Source organism: Octopus bimaculoides, chromosome 6, assembly GCF_046866305.1.
Source record: "Octopus bimaculoides isolate indiv1 chromosome 6, ASM4686630v1, whole genome shotgun sequence".
NCBI classification, from domain to species: Eukaryota; Metazoa; Mollusca; class Cephalopoda; order Octopoda; family Octopodidae; genus Octopus; species Octopus bimaculoides.
In genome coordinates, this window is record NC_142933.1 from 81,002,570 (window position 1) to 81,016,094 (window position 13,525).

Below are 13,525 nucleotides of genomic sequence, written 5' to 3' on the forward strand. Positions count from 1 at the left end.
GGGAACCAAAATCATAGCCTCCATGTACGCCATGGAAGCCCCCTGCATGTTGTCCAACATGTCCATTGAAGTCACCAGCCACAAAGAGAAGGTCCATCATTTGTCAACAAGGTCGTCTGCAAGAGGGTGTCATAAAATTGGTCTTTCTGTCCATCAGGTAGCTCTGGCTGAGGGGTAAAAGCTGAGATAGAAATTGTTTTATCCTGATGTGAGTCAAAATTCTGTCAGGAATTGATATTAGAAATAGTTTTCATGGAACTCCATATTTGCTCTGACCAAGACATGTAGTATGCAAGAAGTTGGTTTAACATGCATCTAAACCACAGATCTATTGATGGATATATAAAGAATGTACATAACACCAAAACCTTACCCTCGTGTTGTTTTGATGAAAATTATTGGGATTCATGACTATTTAAGAAATTATTATTGAAACATTCAATTATGAAAGAGACAAATTCTATGACTCTAAACTGAATCTGGTAGTGGTACACTGGTTCAGGAGTTCCAGAGTTTTAAAGAGTGTGGGGCCATCTCTTAGCCACTATTGTTCCTAGGTTTACTTTGATTTGGAGTAGCAACACTTGTTAGGGTCTCAGCTAAGGGTTAAATAGCATGTGACTGAGGGTGTATTGAACTCATAGGATGCAGTATAGTGGATGTGAAGTATTTTGGCAGATGAATTTATTGAATCAATGGCGAATATCACCAGATGCTGAGTAGATAAACAGACACGAAACTTTCAACAGCCTGGATCAATAAACTACTGCTATCATATGTAATCATGATATACACAGAGGAGACATTTCAGCTTGCGAAACAACAATATGACTAAAACTCTGGCCAGACATTCATGCTTCATCACTCAATTGGGACACCTCTCACAGAAGAGTCACAGTGGTTCAAGTAAATCACTTGACCTGGATTATGATGATTACCAATTCTTTCTAGAGAGTTGCCTATCAGTCTGTTGGGATTCTTTTAAATATTTTAACTTATTTAAACTATTGAAGGTCAAATCTATAAATAAAGAGGAATAAAGACATTTGACAACCCAAGATTGGAAAAATATATTTATTCATTTCTTTTAAAAATTTACAATTTTCTTTTTAATAAACGAGTGAAGAGTAACAGCAAAACAATATCAAAAATTCCCTGATTTTCCACTTGTAAACAGTTTTCACACCTCTTGCAATGACACAAATTCCAGACATTATTCTGTCAGAAAACAAAAGACATACAAAATTTCTTGTAAAATTTTACCTATCTCAGATTATTATATGATTATGAGACTGTTGTAGACCTAAATGTAATCTATAGTACAACATACATATCAAATGTTCAAGTTTTATTATTAGCTGGAGGAATGGATGTGACTTGATCTTTCATCCTTTTAGAGTTGTGGTGATAAAATACATTCCAATAGTTGATTGAGAAGTTTCAGAATAAGCACCGCATCTTGTAACTTAATCTGTCTTTTCGAAGAAAATTTCTTCAGCTTTCTATAATTGGTGCCCAAACAAAATTTGAGGTCTTGTGGATTTGTTAGAAATCATTACCATAATTATTATGAGGGTGTGAGTAACACACAATCAATTGATAGAAAGATTGTGGTATTTAGTTCTGTGTTCAAATTCCATTGGAATCAACTTCTAGAAAATTTCCTTCTGAAATGATAAAAATTAATGCCATTCAAATTGAGAGATTAACTAAATCGAATATACCCCTATCCTCAAATTTGCTACTTTGTAAGACATTATTATCACTGTTGCAGCATCATAGATGATCTTCAGATCAGCCTGTGCCATACTCCTCACAATTAAACTGCTAATTCCCCAGATCCCTATTTGAAGTTGAGACTCAAAGTTTAAATACAGTTGTCCTACAAAAATATGAACATGGAGTAGTATCCACTGCATCAACCAAACAAGAATATTCTATTAATTACAAACATGTGTAGAACCAGTAAATACTTCAGTTATATCAATCAGATGAAAGTTAGGGTTAGTTTTACAATCATATTGTGGGTTTGACTCTCAGACTAGGCAACACGTCATGTCCTTGAATAAGGCACATCATTTTATGCTGATCTAGTCCATTCGACTGGAAATGAGTACCAAGAGTAGCTCGAGGATAATTCTGCAATGGAAAGACATCTCATTCAGAGAGGAGTCCTGTAATCTCGTTCATTTAAACACCAAGGAAACCTGGATAAGTTCTAGTCTCATGAACCTGTGGGCTTGAGGCAGACATTACTATAATTTCAGAAACTTCTCTTCCTTTGTATGCTTATATAAGCATGCAAGAACTGACGTTGTTGCCGAGTTCCAGCGCTAATCATATAGTGCCTATCTCAGACTTTCCTTGCTATTTCTAACAATTCAAGCAAGCATAGGCAACCTGTTGCACCCTGCTGAATGCAGCCATTTTCAACTTTCTGTATGACACTTTTATATAAAAAATTTGTAACATAATTTAACGTTCTCGAGCTGCTCAATTGAAAAAAACTTATTGTTGTTAGCCAATGCCGAAAAATTTTAACAGTAGGAAATTCCCCAAGAGTACCTTCAGCATAAAGAGCATATAGTTAAGTGCAGGAAATATTCCAATGTCATTATTTGATAGATTACTCAGCTGAAAGCAGTTACTGTTTTTTTTCCACATCACTATAAAGTATTTCGTGTGAAAATGGGGGTCAAAATTTAAAACTGCCGGATCTAAAGATTTATTCAAATGAAATCCAATTGAAATTCTGACATTTAAAAAAAACATTTTCTTTTAATTCTGTTTCCTTACTTACTGCTGAAATATAAAAGTCGAAGGCACGCGAGGATAACAGGCGCCCTTAATTCTCACAAAATGGATGCAAAATAAAACAGAAATTGTACGCATTATTTTTAGCTAACATTCTTTCCTATAATAATATCAACGAGTTATATAATTCGCCGATTTACAACTCTTGTGTCATGCGTTGTGCTTGTTAAATGATTATTTTAGTGTTGTCACTCGATTTATGATTAGCAACATCTAATAATTTCGGATCTGGTAAGTCCCCTATGTCTGGAGTAGAAACTCCTTGGTACGCTTGTCGAAATACAAGTTTTTTAATGCAATAAGTTTCAGTAAGACGTACTACTTCGTCGGAATAATAGTCACCTTACATAGACCCAGTCGTTTGCAAGCACATAATTTTTATACAATAGTATGCGTATCATAATGGTTACTACGATAAGAATAAATATAAAACAAAAATACCACTATAGAAGGTTTCACTGAAAATATGGTCTTTATCTACCTGCAAACACACATGGAGCTGAAAAAGGTGTTCAATGTGGCTGTTGGCACAATGTTAATAATTTTGTGGATGTTTACTAAGTCAGTTGTCAGTATTGGAGCTTCAGTGTATCTATGCCCAAGGAAGCAAGGCATTCAGAGTGTGGTAGATGCCTGATGGAGGGTATTCACATGGTTGCATGTCTGAACATTTTCCAGGAGGCCAATGTCCTGAGCAAGATAGGGGTTCCAAACTGGTGATGTTAATTCAAAGTGTGGCCGCATCATAGCCATATGCAGCTTTTAATAGATAGTTGTGATTATATAGTTGTGTCCCTTTACGTTTTGAGTTCAAATTCCACCAAGGTCGAATTTGCCACTTTTTATCCTTCCAGGTATTGATAAAATAAAACAGCAGTCAAAAAATAAATACGATTGTTTCATCCCATCTATTCTAACCTGTTAGATTATAATTATAAAACAAATCATGTAAAATATAACAGAATTACAAGTTTAATTTGATTAAATAATACAGAGGTCACATAAGTTAACATGTGCGTCCTGATTTCTATTTGTAAGATAATGTATAAATACACGTTAATTACTATTGAAGAAGAGAAGTTTAATTTCCGATACCTATACGCATGTACAAGCACAGCTTGTGTCTTTACATGTATATGACCAGATACGATTAAGATCATATAATTGCATACTTACAAAGTACTAACTGGAAATTCCCGTCATTGAGTGTCCTCTTTTTTGGCTACATTAAAACATTCTTTAAAATCTTTCAAAGCTTGTTGACATTTGCGCCAGTCATTATGCTCAGCCATGCACTCCTGTACTTTATAATGAAGTTCTAGGCAACCAGCCCGTTTTAACATGAGTTCAACTCTGTCTAATTCGTCTTCATCGTCGTCTTCCATTGATTTAGTCGTCCGGTTATGATGCGATGGTGAAGCCATGTTTACACTTTTATCGATAATCTCCCTTGGGTGGTGACACTCGTCATTAAATGTTACTTCCCATTGATATGCTTTTCTTGCTTAAAATCTCAGCATTTTACTTCAAAGTTTTTACGTTTTAAGTTCAAATTCTGTTGAAGTCGACTTTGTCTCTCATCTTCTCGGGGTTGATGAAATAAGTACCAAATTCAGTTATAGAGTCAATTAATTTCTTTCCCCAAATAGTAGACCTTGTATCTATAGCAGAAAAGATTTTACTTTTATGTTGACACGTGGCTAGAGTAAGTCAGTTGATTTATTCGGATATATTTTATGGAGACAATTGTCTTTGTGTCACATACAGAGTTTGCAATTGAGATAGAAAATCAGAGGTATCGATCATAAAATAGGAAAGCAATTTCAAATTTGCTGTTAATAATAATAATGAAATTATTGTGTATAGTGCTCAGGTGCACAACAACTCATCAAAGGTGCATGTACGGTACATAGAATTATATACAAAAGTCAGGAAAGTTAATAGTGTAAGTCATGATATACATGTGTGCATGCATATGGAGGTGTAGTGTTGGTGAATTTCGGGAAGCATGGTGGTTTTAAATGATGCAATGTTTCAGTAACCAACAACTGATACAAGTAGTTTATTCCATGCTTCAGCAACTCTGAGTGTGAAAAAATGTTTCCGGAAGTCATGGGAGCTGTGCTGTTTGCTGACTTTTTCGGCATGCCCATGTGTGTTGGACACATGGAGCTGAAAAAGGTGTTCAATGTGGCTGTTGGCACAATGTTAATAATTTTGTGGATGTTTACTAAGTCAGTTGTCAGTATTGGAGCTTCAGTGTATCTATGCCCAAGGAAGCAAGGCATTCAGAGTGTGGTAGATGCCTGATGGAGGGTATTCACATGGTTGCATGTCTGAACATTTTCCAGGAGGCCAATGTCCTGAGTAAGATATGGGTTCCAAACTGGTGATGTTAATTCAAAGTGTGGCCGCACCATAGCCATATGCAGCTTTTAATAGATAGCTGGAGAGCGACTGACAACGGTCTTGCTGAGTTATGCCAAGATATCCTCAGCCTTCTTGACAATTTTAGAGATGTGCTTTGTTCAGCACAAATTGCTCCTGACAGTAATGCCCAGATCATATTCACAAGAAGACTTCTTGATATTAGTGTTGTGGAGAGAATATGTGGACGCTGGGTTTTTCCTCCCAAAATGAATGGTGGTACACTTGTCCACAGCCAGCTTGAGTTGCCAGTCCATGATCCATTGTTGCATTGTGTCCAGGTCTTATTACAGGAAAGATCTATAGTGTTCAAGATCTGTCCATTTTATCTCAGGGTACAGCTTGATGTCACCTACATATTTCAGCACTGTAGCATTCTTCAAGTTGGCATCTATGTCATTAATGTATGCAACAAACAAAAGGGGACCAAGAACAGATCCCTGTAGTACACCAGATGACATCTCATAGGGTGAAGAATGCTGTCCTAAAATCATGACTACCTCTTTTCAGCTGAGAATGAAGGATTCCAACCAGTTAAAAAGATTATCTTTCATACCCATTGCAGAGAGTTTTGCCATAAGTCTTTTGTCTGGCACAGACTTAAAAGCTTTAGCAAAGTCAAGGTAAACAACATCCACCCATGAGCCGCCATTAGTGATCCACGTGATGTCTAAGAAAGTTGATAAGTTGGTCACAACAGCTGGAACTATGGATAAATCCAAATTGTGAGGGCCAAATAAGGCTGTGAGAATTCCAGAAGTTCCAGAGTGTTTCTCTGACACAGGATTCCATCAGTTTGGCAATGCAGTCAGTCAGACTGACCGGACGATAGTTGACAGGTGACATGCGGTCACCTTTTTTGAACAGAGGAATGACACTGGCAGTTTTCCACTGCTCTGGAGTAGCACCGTTGTTAAGACGGAACTGAAAGAAGAGTGAAAGCTGATGCAGAAGAAAGTAACCACCACGTTTGAAAAGCAGGTATGTAACACCATCAAGACCAGGAAAAGCATAGTTGAATACTTGAGAATCATTGATATAAAAGTCAGGGATAAGGCAGTGAGCTGGCAGAATGGTTAGCATGCCAGACAAAATGCTTAGTGGCATTTCATCCATTTTATGTTCTGAGTTCAAATGCCACTGAGATCAACTTTGCCTTTCATACTTTCAGCTCAATAGAATATGTACCAGTTGAGTACTGAGGTTAATGTAATTGACTTACCCCTCTCCCGAAATCACTGGCCTTGGGCCAAAATTTATAACTGATATAAAAAGAAGGGATATTAGGAAAAATTAAACATAGAATTTTATTATTATTATTTTATATCTGCTTTGTATTTCTACTCATTAAGCCTCTCGATTCCTTAATTCCCCAATGGATTCAGCTCTGAGAACTAAATTATCAATACATAGGAGTTCCCATGGACAGCCAGTCTTAAACTCCACTATAATGACTTGTAGGACTATGATGAAGAAGAGAGGGCTGAGGACTGAACATTGATGGACTCCTAACTTCTTGTTAAATTCATCACTGAAGTCATTACCAATTCTCACTTTACTTGCTGATCCTTGTACATTACTTGAGCTACCCACCACAAGCCAATCATCTACTCAGTGTGCATCAGATTACTGAATGTGGTGCGCTTTAAATGCCTTCCCTAAATCACTGAAAGCCAGGTGTAGCTGTTTATTCTTAGCCAAGTATTTCTCCTGTTGTTGCATCACTAGGCAGATTGCATCTGCAGTACCTCTTCTGGGGGAAAAGCAAAGCTGCATCTCATCCAGGTCTACTTTAGTATGGATCAATTATGCTATGACTTTCTCTGTGTCCTTCATAACTTGATCTAGAAGTTTGATTCCACTATAGTTAATTCTATCCAAAATATTGTCTTTTCCCTTGTAGCAATTTACAATGATACTGTTACACCAGTCATTAGGTATGACAATTTATTGGATTTTGTTATACACTGCTGGTCACAATGCACTTTCAGTTCTTTCTTAATTGCTCCCTTCTTTTCCATCTTGGTCCAAATTGTTAAAGTAAACTATCTTTCCATATTCATGGGGACCTTCCAAATGGCCTTTTCCATTCTCTTAGATAACATTCAGTAACTGCGTGGTCCACCTGTTGTCTCTGAGCCTTGTAACATGTCCCACCCAACACAACTTGTACTTTTGGTATTTTGTGATCACATCATCCTCTTTGCTCTGTTCTCAAATTATCTCATTTCAAATATGCTCTCATTTTGATAGTCTGAGCATGGATCTTTCCATGGCCCTTTGGATTGTAGCCAATTGATGTTCTTCCTTCATAATAGCCCACATCTCACATGCATGTAAAAGCACAGGTAGAATGGTGCCATTGAAGAGACTAGTATGTAGGGTCTTGTCCACCTTTTCTTTGAACACATCTTTTTATTAAAGTCAATGCCTTCCATCCTGCACCCTGTGATATTTCAGCATCCATCTCTTGGCACATATTCACCTTGTGTCACAAACAGATGTACTCCTTTACCCAATAGTGTAGCTAGAGTATGTGCTGCCTCCAGACCCCACGAAAAACACATATTGCCTACAGCAGACCCAAAACATTAAAAGTGCCGCCTGGAGTGAACCAGCCCCCCACACACACACAGCTACCTCCTCACTTTCATTGCTTCCCATCTTTATTCAGCCTTGTGCTACATCTTCAGACTGCATATATTTCATTTTCATGCAGTTCATTTTAAGATCAACTGCTGAGCTATGAGTGTCTAGCTCTGTCAGCGTATATTGTGTCCAGTCATTTGAGCAAAGTGAAGTTGAGCAAAGTCAAGTCGAGTGAAATCATTTTGAGTGAAGACATTAGGCTATTTTGTTTTTGCCACAATTTGAAACAATAATGTCCATGAAAAGTTAGCTACAAATATTAAGTTGATACCCAAAGTATATATTTTGCTTAAAATTAACCTTCACTGAAAGTCCTGCCCACTTGTAATGTTTCACTCAAAATAACTTTGCTCCAAATGACTTTGCTAAAAATTAATTTTGCTCAAAATAACTTTACTTTATATATATATATTTATGGTGCCATTCATTTTAAGTAAAGTTATTTTGAGTGAAATCAATTATATAATATATATATATATATATGTATATATATTCTTTTACTTGTTTCAGCCATTTGATGGTAGCCATGCTGGAATACCACCTTAAAGGGTTTTAGTCGAAGAAATTGACTTCAGGACTTATTCTTTGTAAGCCTAGTACTTATTCAATCAGTCTCTTTAACCGAATCGCTAAGTTACAGGGACATAAACACACTAGCATCAGTTATCAAGCAATGATGGGGGGGGGGACAAACACAGACACACACACATATAAATACATACATACATATTGATGATGATGGGGAAACATATTTGGAAATGGATGTGTGGCATTCAATTGAATAATAATATAAATAATATATATATATACATGCATATATGGGTACAGGACGTCACCAACTGTGAACAACATGAAGTATGAAAACAAACAAGTTAAATATGCAAACAATGAGAGAAGAGAAATGAAAAACAGGACAAGTAACACAAAGAACAACCCTTCATCAGTTGACAGCTGTCTATCTACTCCTCATTTCAAGCATTCAATGATAATATGAGTCTTTGAAGACAGTTGCTCCCATAAATGCCAAAATAAAATTTTGGATTTATGGAGGGTCAAAGTTGGGAACAAAAACAGGACAGTGGAGACATATAAGGAAACCGAATGAAAACAAACATGGATGGTTGTTAGACCTGAACGAGGGGAAAATAGTGAATGCTGGGAGAAATATTTTCTTTGAAAAGAGAAAGGATAGAAGAGAGAGATAGAAGACATCCAGTCCTTAGAAGGTCCGTGCAGGAAAAGAAAGATGGTCACGTGAGGAAAAGAAAGATACGATGGGATTCTTTCAGTTTCTGCCTACCAAATTCACTCACAAGGTTTTGGTTGGCCTGAGGCTATAGTAGAAGACACTTCCCCAAGGTGTCACACAGTGGGACTGAACCCAGAACCATGTGGTTGGGAAGCAAGCTTCTTACCACACAGTCACACATCACCACTATTTGACCTGCAAACATGTTGTCTCTTCACTTTGTTTCTTCTTTTCTTATTACAGTAAACTTTGGTTCTCATGAGTCAGTTGGTCTCATGTCACTTCCACATATCAACTATATTGCCCTTCCACCCTTAGGCCTTATTTTGATGATTTTTTCCTAGTCCTTCTTCCACAGAATGTCAACTCTATGCAATTTCTACCTTGTTCATATTTTTCCTGCAGCCATCAATTTTGTATAGTTCAAGAACATCAACTGCATTGATATTTCCAGTTTTAGAGGATCTGAGAAAGACATGGTTATAGCCCCTTCCACTTGACCAAATCATTGAATAATTATTGCATTAATCCCAACTTTCCCTTTCAATGAGTACTGATCCTTCTGTTCAGATTAAAGGCAGAGAGGAATAAAATATTATTTTAATCCTTCATTCCCACTCCAAATGTAGCCATGAATGCAAACAGTAAAAACAGTTAGTAAGAACTAAGCCTTACAATTATGAGTGAAAAGTTATGCTGAGCTATTAATATAATAAGTAATCTATTTAAAATGCAAATCAATTCAGGGCCAAAGCTGTATTTAACAATATTTTACCATTGCACTCCAAATGAAAAATCAATAATTGTTGCCTTGTTACAATAATGAAAAGTTCATGTGTTAAAAATTAAAACCTCCTCTAAATTAAGATATTTCCTGAATTTAGTTCATACCTCTGACTTCAGCTGTGCAATATGTCTCTTCTTTATATCTTCAGTAAGATATTGATTTAACATATCAATAAAATGGGTTTAAATACCTCAAAAATGGAAATAAGTTCACTAGATTTGATGATTTAATGTGCTTCCCATTCCTATTTAGTTGTAGAACTGAAAGAAATGTTTTACCCAATATTGACCAATAAGTTAACATGAAAATTAAGAGGAAGTTTTTCTCTTCATATATAGTCAGTTTTTTAAAATGCATTTTACGTCACAGGAAGAAATTATATTGTTATGTTAATATACATATGTATATTGTGTAATCACATATCTATTGAATTTTACTCTTCATATAATTGATTTTTATTTTCTCATACAACTTGTGAACCAGTTAACACACGACTTCTTCAGTAGAGCTGGGCTGTGAACTTAATAGCCAAAAATTAAAAACAAAAAACAAAAAACGAAAAAAATGTTCTTTGTTTTGTTATAAATTCTGAAAAGATTTTCACTCCAGATCTTCATTAGTTTCTGAAATATCAGAGATCAGAGTAGACATCTAAGCTATCAATCATACAAATACATGTTTAAAACATGTATTTGATAATGGATTGTAGGTGTTTGGTTATGTTGGATGAATAGGGTGATGGAACGAAGCACATACCATGTAACAGGCCAATGTGAACTTACAGGCTGTATACTAGATGTATAAATTCATAAACCCAATAAATCAACAAGGAGCCTTTCCATAATTATTTTTTTATCTTTGACTTTTTCTTGTTTAAGTCATTAGACTGCAGTCATGCTGGGGTACCACAGTGAAGAATTTTTTTGTTAAGCCTGGTACTTATTCTAGTGGTCTCCTTTTGCTGAACCACTAAGTTACAGGAATGTAAACACACCAACACTAGTTGTCAAGTAGAGGTGGGGGAAAAACACAGACATGAAGACACACACACATAGATATATATACATACATATAAAAGATGAGCTTCTTTCAGTTTCCGTCTACCAAATCCACTCACAAGGCTTAAGTTGACTTGAGGCTATAATGGAAGACATTTGCTCAAGTGTCCTGCAGTGGGACTGAACACTGAACTTGGAACCATGTGGTAGCAATTAAATTTCCCTAAAATAGGACCCTTCTGCCTTAAAAAAAAAACACAGGAGTACATTATATCTGATAAAAGAAAACATGAATGGCTTGAATAGAGCTGACTTGTTGGAGCTAAACAACAACATTGATATTTCTTTCTACTAAAGGCACAAGGCCTGAAATTTGGCAAGAGAGGAGAGAGGCTAGGGAATTACATTGATCCCACTGCACAACTGGTACTTATTTTATTGACTCTGAAGGGATTAACGATGAAGTTGGGCTTAGTGGAACTTGAACTCAACACATAAATATGGACGAAATGCTATAAGCATTTGTTTGGCACGCTAACAATTCTGCCAGTTCATTGCATTAACAATAACATTAATATACCATTCAAACTTGTGCATCAGTGTTTTATTCATCAAATCATTGCTAGGATTGAACTTATAACCTGTTGAGAACCATCTGGAGCAAAGTGATGAATGGATTAGCTGAGAATGATCCACATATTTATTTTTTCCCATTCCAATTGTTGAGAAGAAAAATCGGATCTTTCTGATTTGACGGGCAACACTTTTCATTTATGTTTTATGTAGTGTTTTTGGTACCAAAACACTTTCAAACTTCGTATACTTGTATATTTTGTGTTATAGAACAGATAAAAATTTTGTATTCGAAGTTATTTCATGTAAAAAATTGTCGCATTTCGGTAATTTCAACCAATCACTGACGTCTATTGAGGTGAAAACAATTACTGCCGTGGAATGTAAACAACATGTTCTAATGGTGTCATTACAGAAATACGACAACTTTAACATGAAATAACTTGCAATATATAAATTTTTGTTTAGAAGGCTAAGAGAAAAAGTTGTTTTATATGACACATTCTACCAGTATCCCAAGTTTGAAAGTGTTTCGTTAAGAAAACAAGTGGTGCCTGTTAAATCAGAAAGTTCTAAGGGTGTAGTATATAGATTAACACAAGATCTTAGGAAGGAGAGAAGCTGAAAGATAAATTATGACAATATTTTGAGTGGAGCTGGATTAAAATTAGTAGATTAAAATCAAAGAGATCTAAAGTGGCCTCGTTGCTGTCATTGCCATCATTGTCATTGTCATTGTTGCTGTCATCATCATCATTGTCATCATTATCAACACCATCATCATCATTCAATGTCCTCTTTTTTCAATGCTGGCATGGGTTAGATGGTTTAACAGGAATCGGCAAGGTAAAGGATTGCATTGAGCTCCTATGTCTATTATGGCATGGTTTCTACAGCTGGATGCCCTTCTTAACATCAATCACTTTAAAGAGTGTACTGGATACTTTTTATGCAGCACCAGCACTAGTGACATCACCAAACACTTACAAGACAAGATCCTTCAACTGAATGGGATATAGTATTGAGAGATGCAAATGTATGATAGAGGGATAGGAACAAGTGTTTTGCTGAAGAGAATACATGGCTTTCACGGCTGGAGAGAGAGAGAGAGAGAGAGAGAGAGAGAGGGAGAGAAAGAGAGAGAGAGAGAGAGAGAGAGAGAGAGAGAGAGAGAGAGTGTACAAAAACAGTTTTGTTGTTGTTGCTATCTTCCCCTAGTTCAGCCTTAGACTCAATGGGGTTCCAGCCATGATCATCCCATATTTTTCAAACAGTGTGTCTGTGATCACATTATTCAGTGACTTTACTTAACATGACAGGGAGTAATTTGAAGGAGATTTGGTTGCTATTTCTAGTAGGATGGTGAACCCTGTAAAGGCTTCCTTACTGGCTTATTAAAGCTATTTCAATTCTAAAGAGTATGATAACTAGTAGGTCTAAACATTACATATGCAGGAGCAGTTTTTCTACAAATAGTTGAGCTGATGCAATATCATCCAACGAGTTGAAAGGACAATAATTTATTTTTCTTCATTTAGCGCTATGTCCATTTAACTCTCCTCTGTTTCAGTCTACCTCACTATAAATGAACTCACAGCAGAAGTGAAATGATGTGTTAGACTACTCTCCTACATATCTTGAGTACATATACATTGTATGTATTTTGTTATTTGGACTCTACATTTGATGCTATGCACTTTAATATACACAACTGTAGAGAATAGACTCTAGAACCTCTGAAAATGTTACTCAACTATATAGTTTCTATAAACTCTTGTATTTTTTTTTCACATAGATTGGTTCTGGTTCTATTCAGGAAAGTGAGCTATCTTTCCTTTGATTAATGATAAGAAATTAGAGCACAGCATCAATCTTTAAAAACCACATGGAGACTTAAGAGACTCATCATACAAGGAAAATGATTAGGTACAGCTCACTGCTGAGAGTCTTTTATTATTTCCATTTATATATAAGACAGCAATCTAGCAGAATTGTTAGTATGCTGGATAAAATGTTGCTAAGCATTTT

The 13,525-nt window shown here is 36.0% G+C and overlaps 1 long non-coding RNA gene across 1 annotated transcript; it reads right to left on the bottom strand.

Annotated features, from left to right (window-relative positions):
- Window positions 1–1,058: 1,058 nt before the first annotated feature.
- On the bottom strand, window positions 1,059–8,265 carry LOC128248126 (uncharacterized). The gene is made up of 2 exons (XR_016242336.1): window positions 3,991–8,265; window positions 1,059–1,667 (listed from the first exon to the last, which is right to left on the bottom strand). It is a non-coding gene; the product is annotated as an uncharacterized LOC128248126 (long non-coding RNA).
- Between the last annotated feature and the right edge of the window lie 5,260 nt (window positions 8,266–13,525).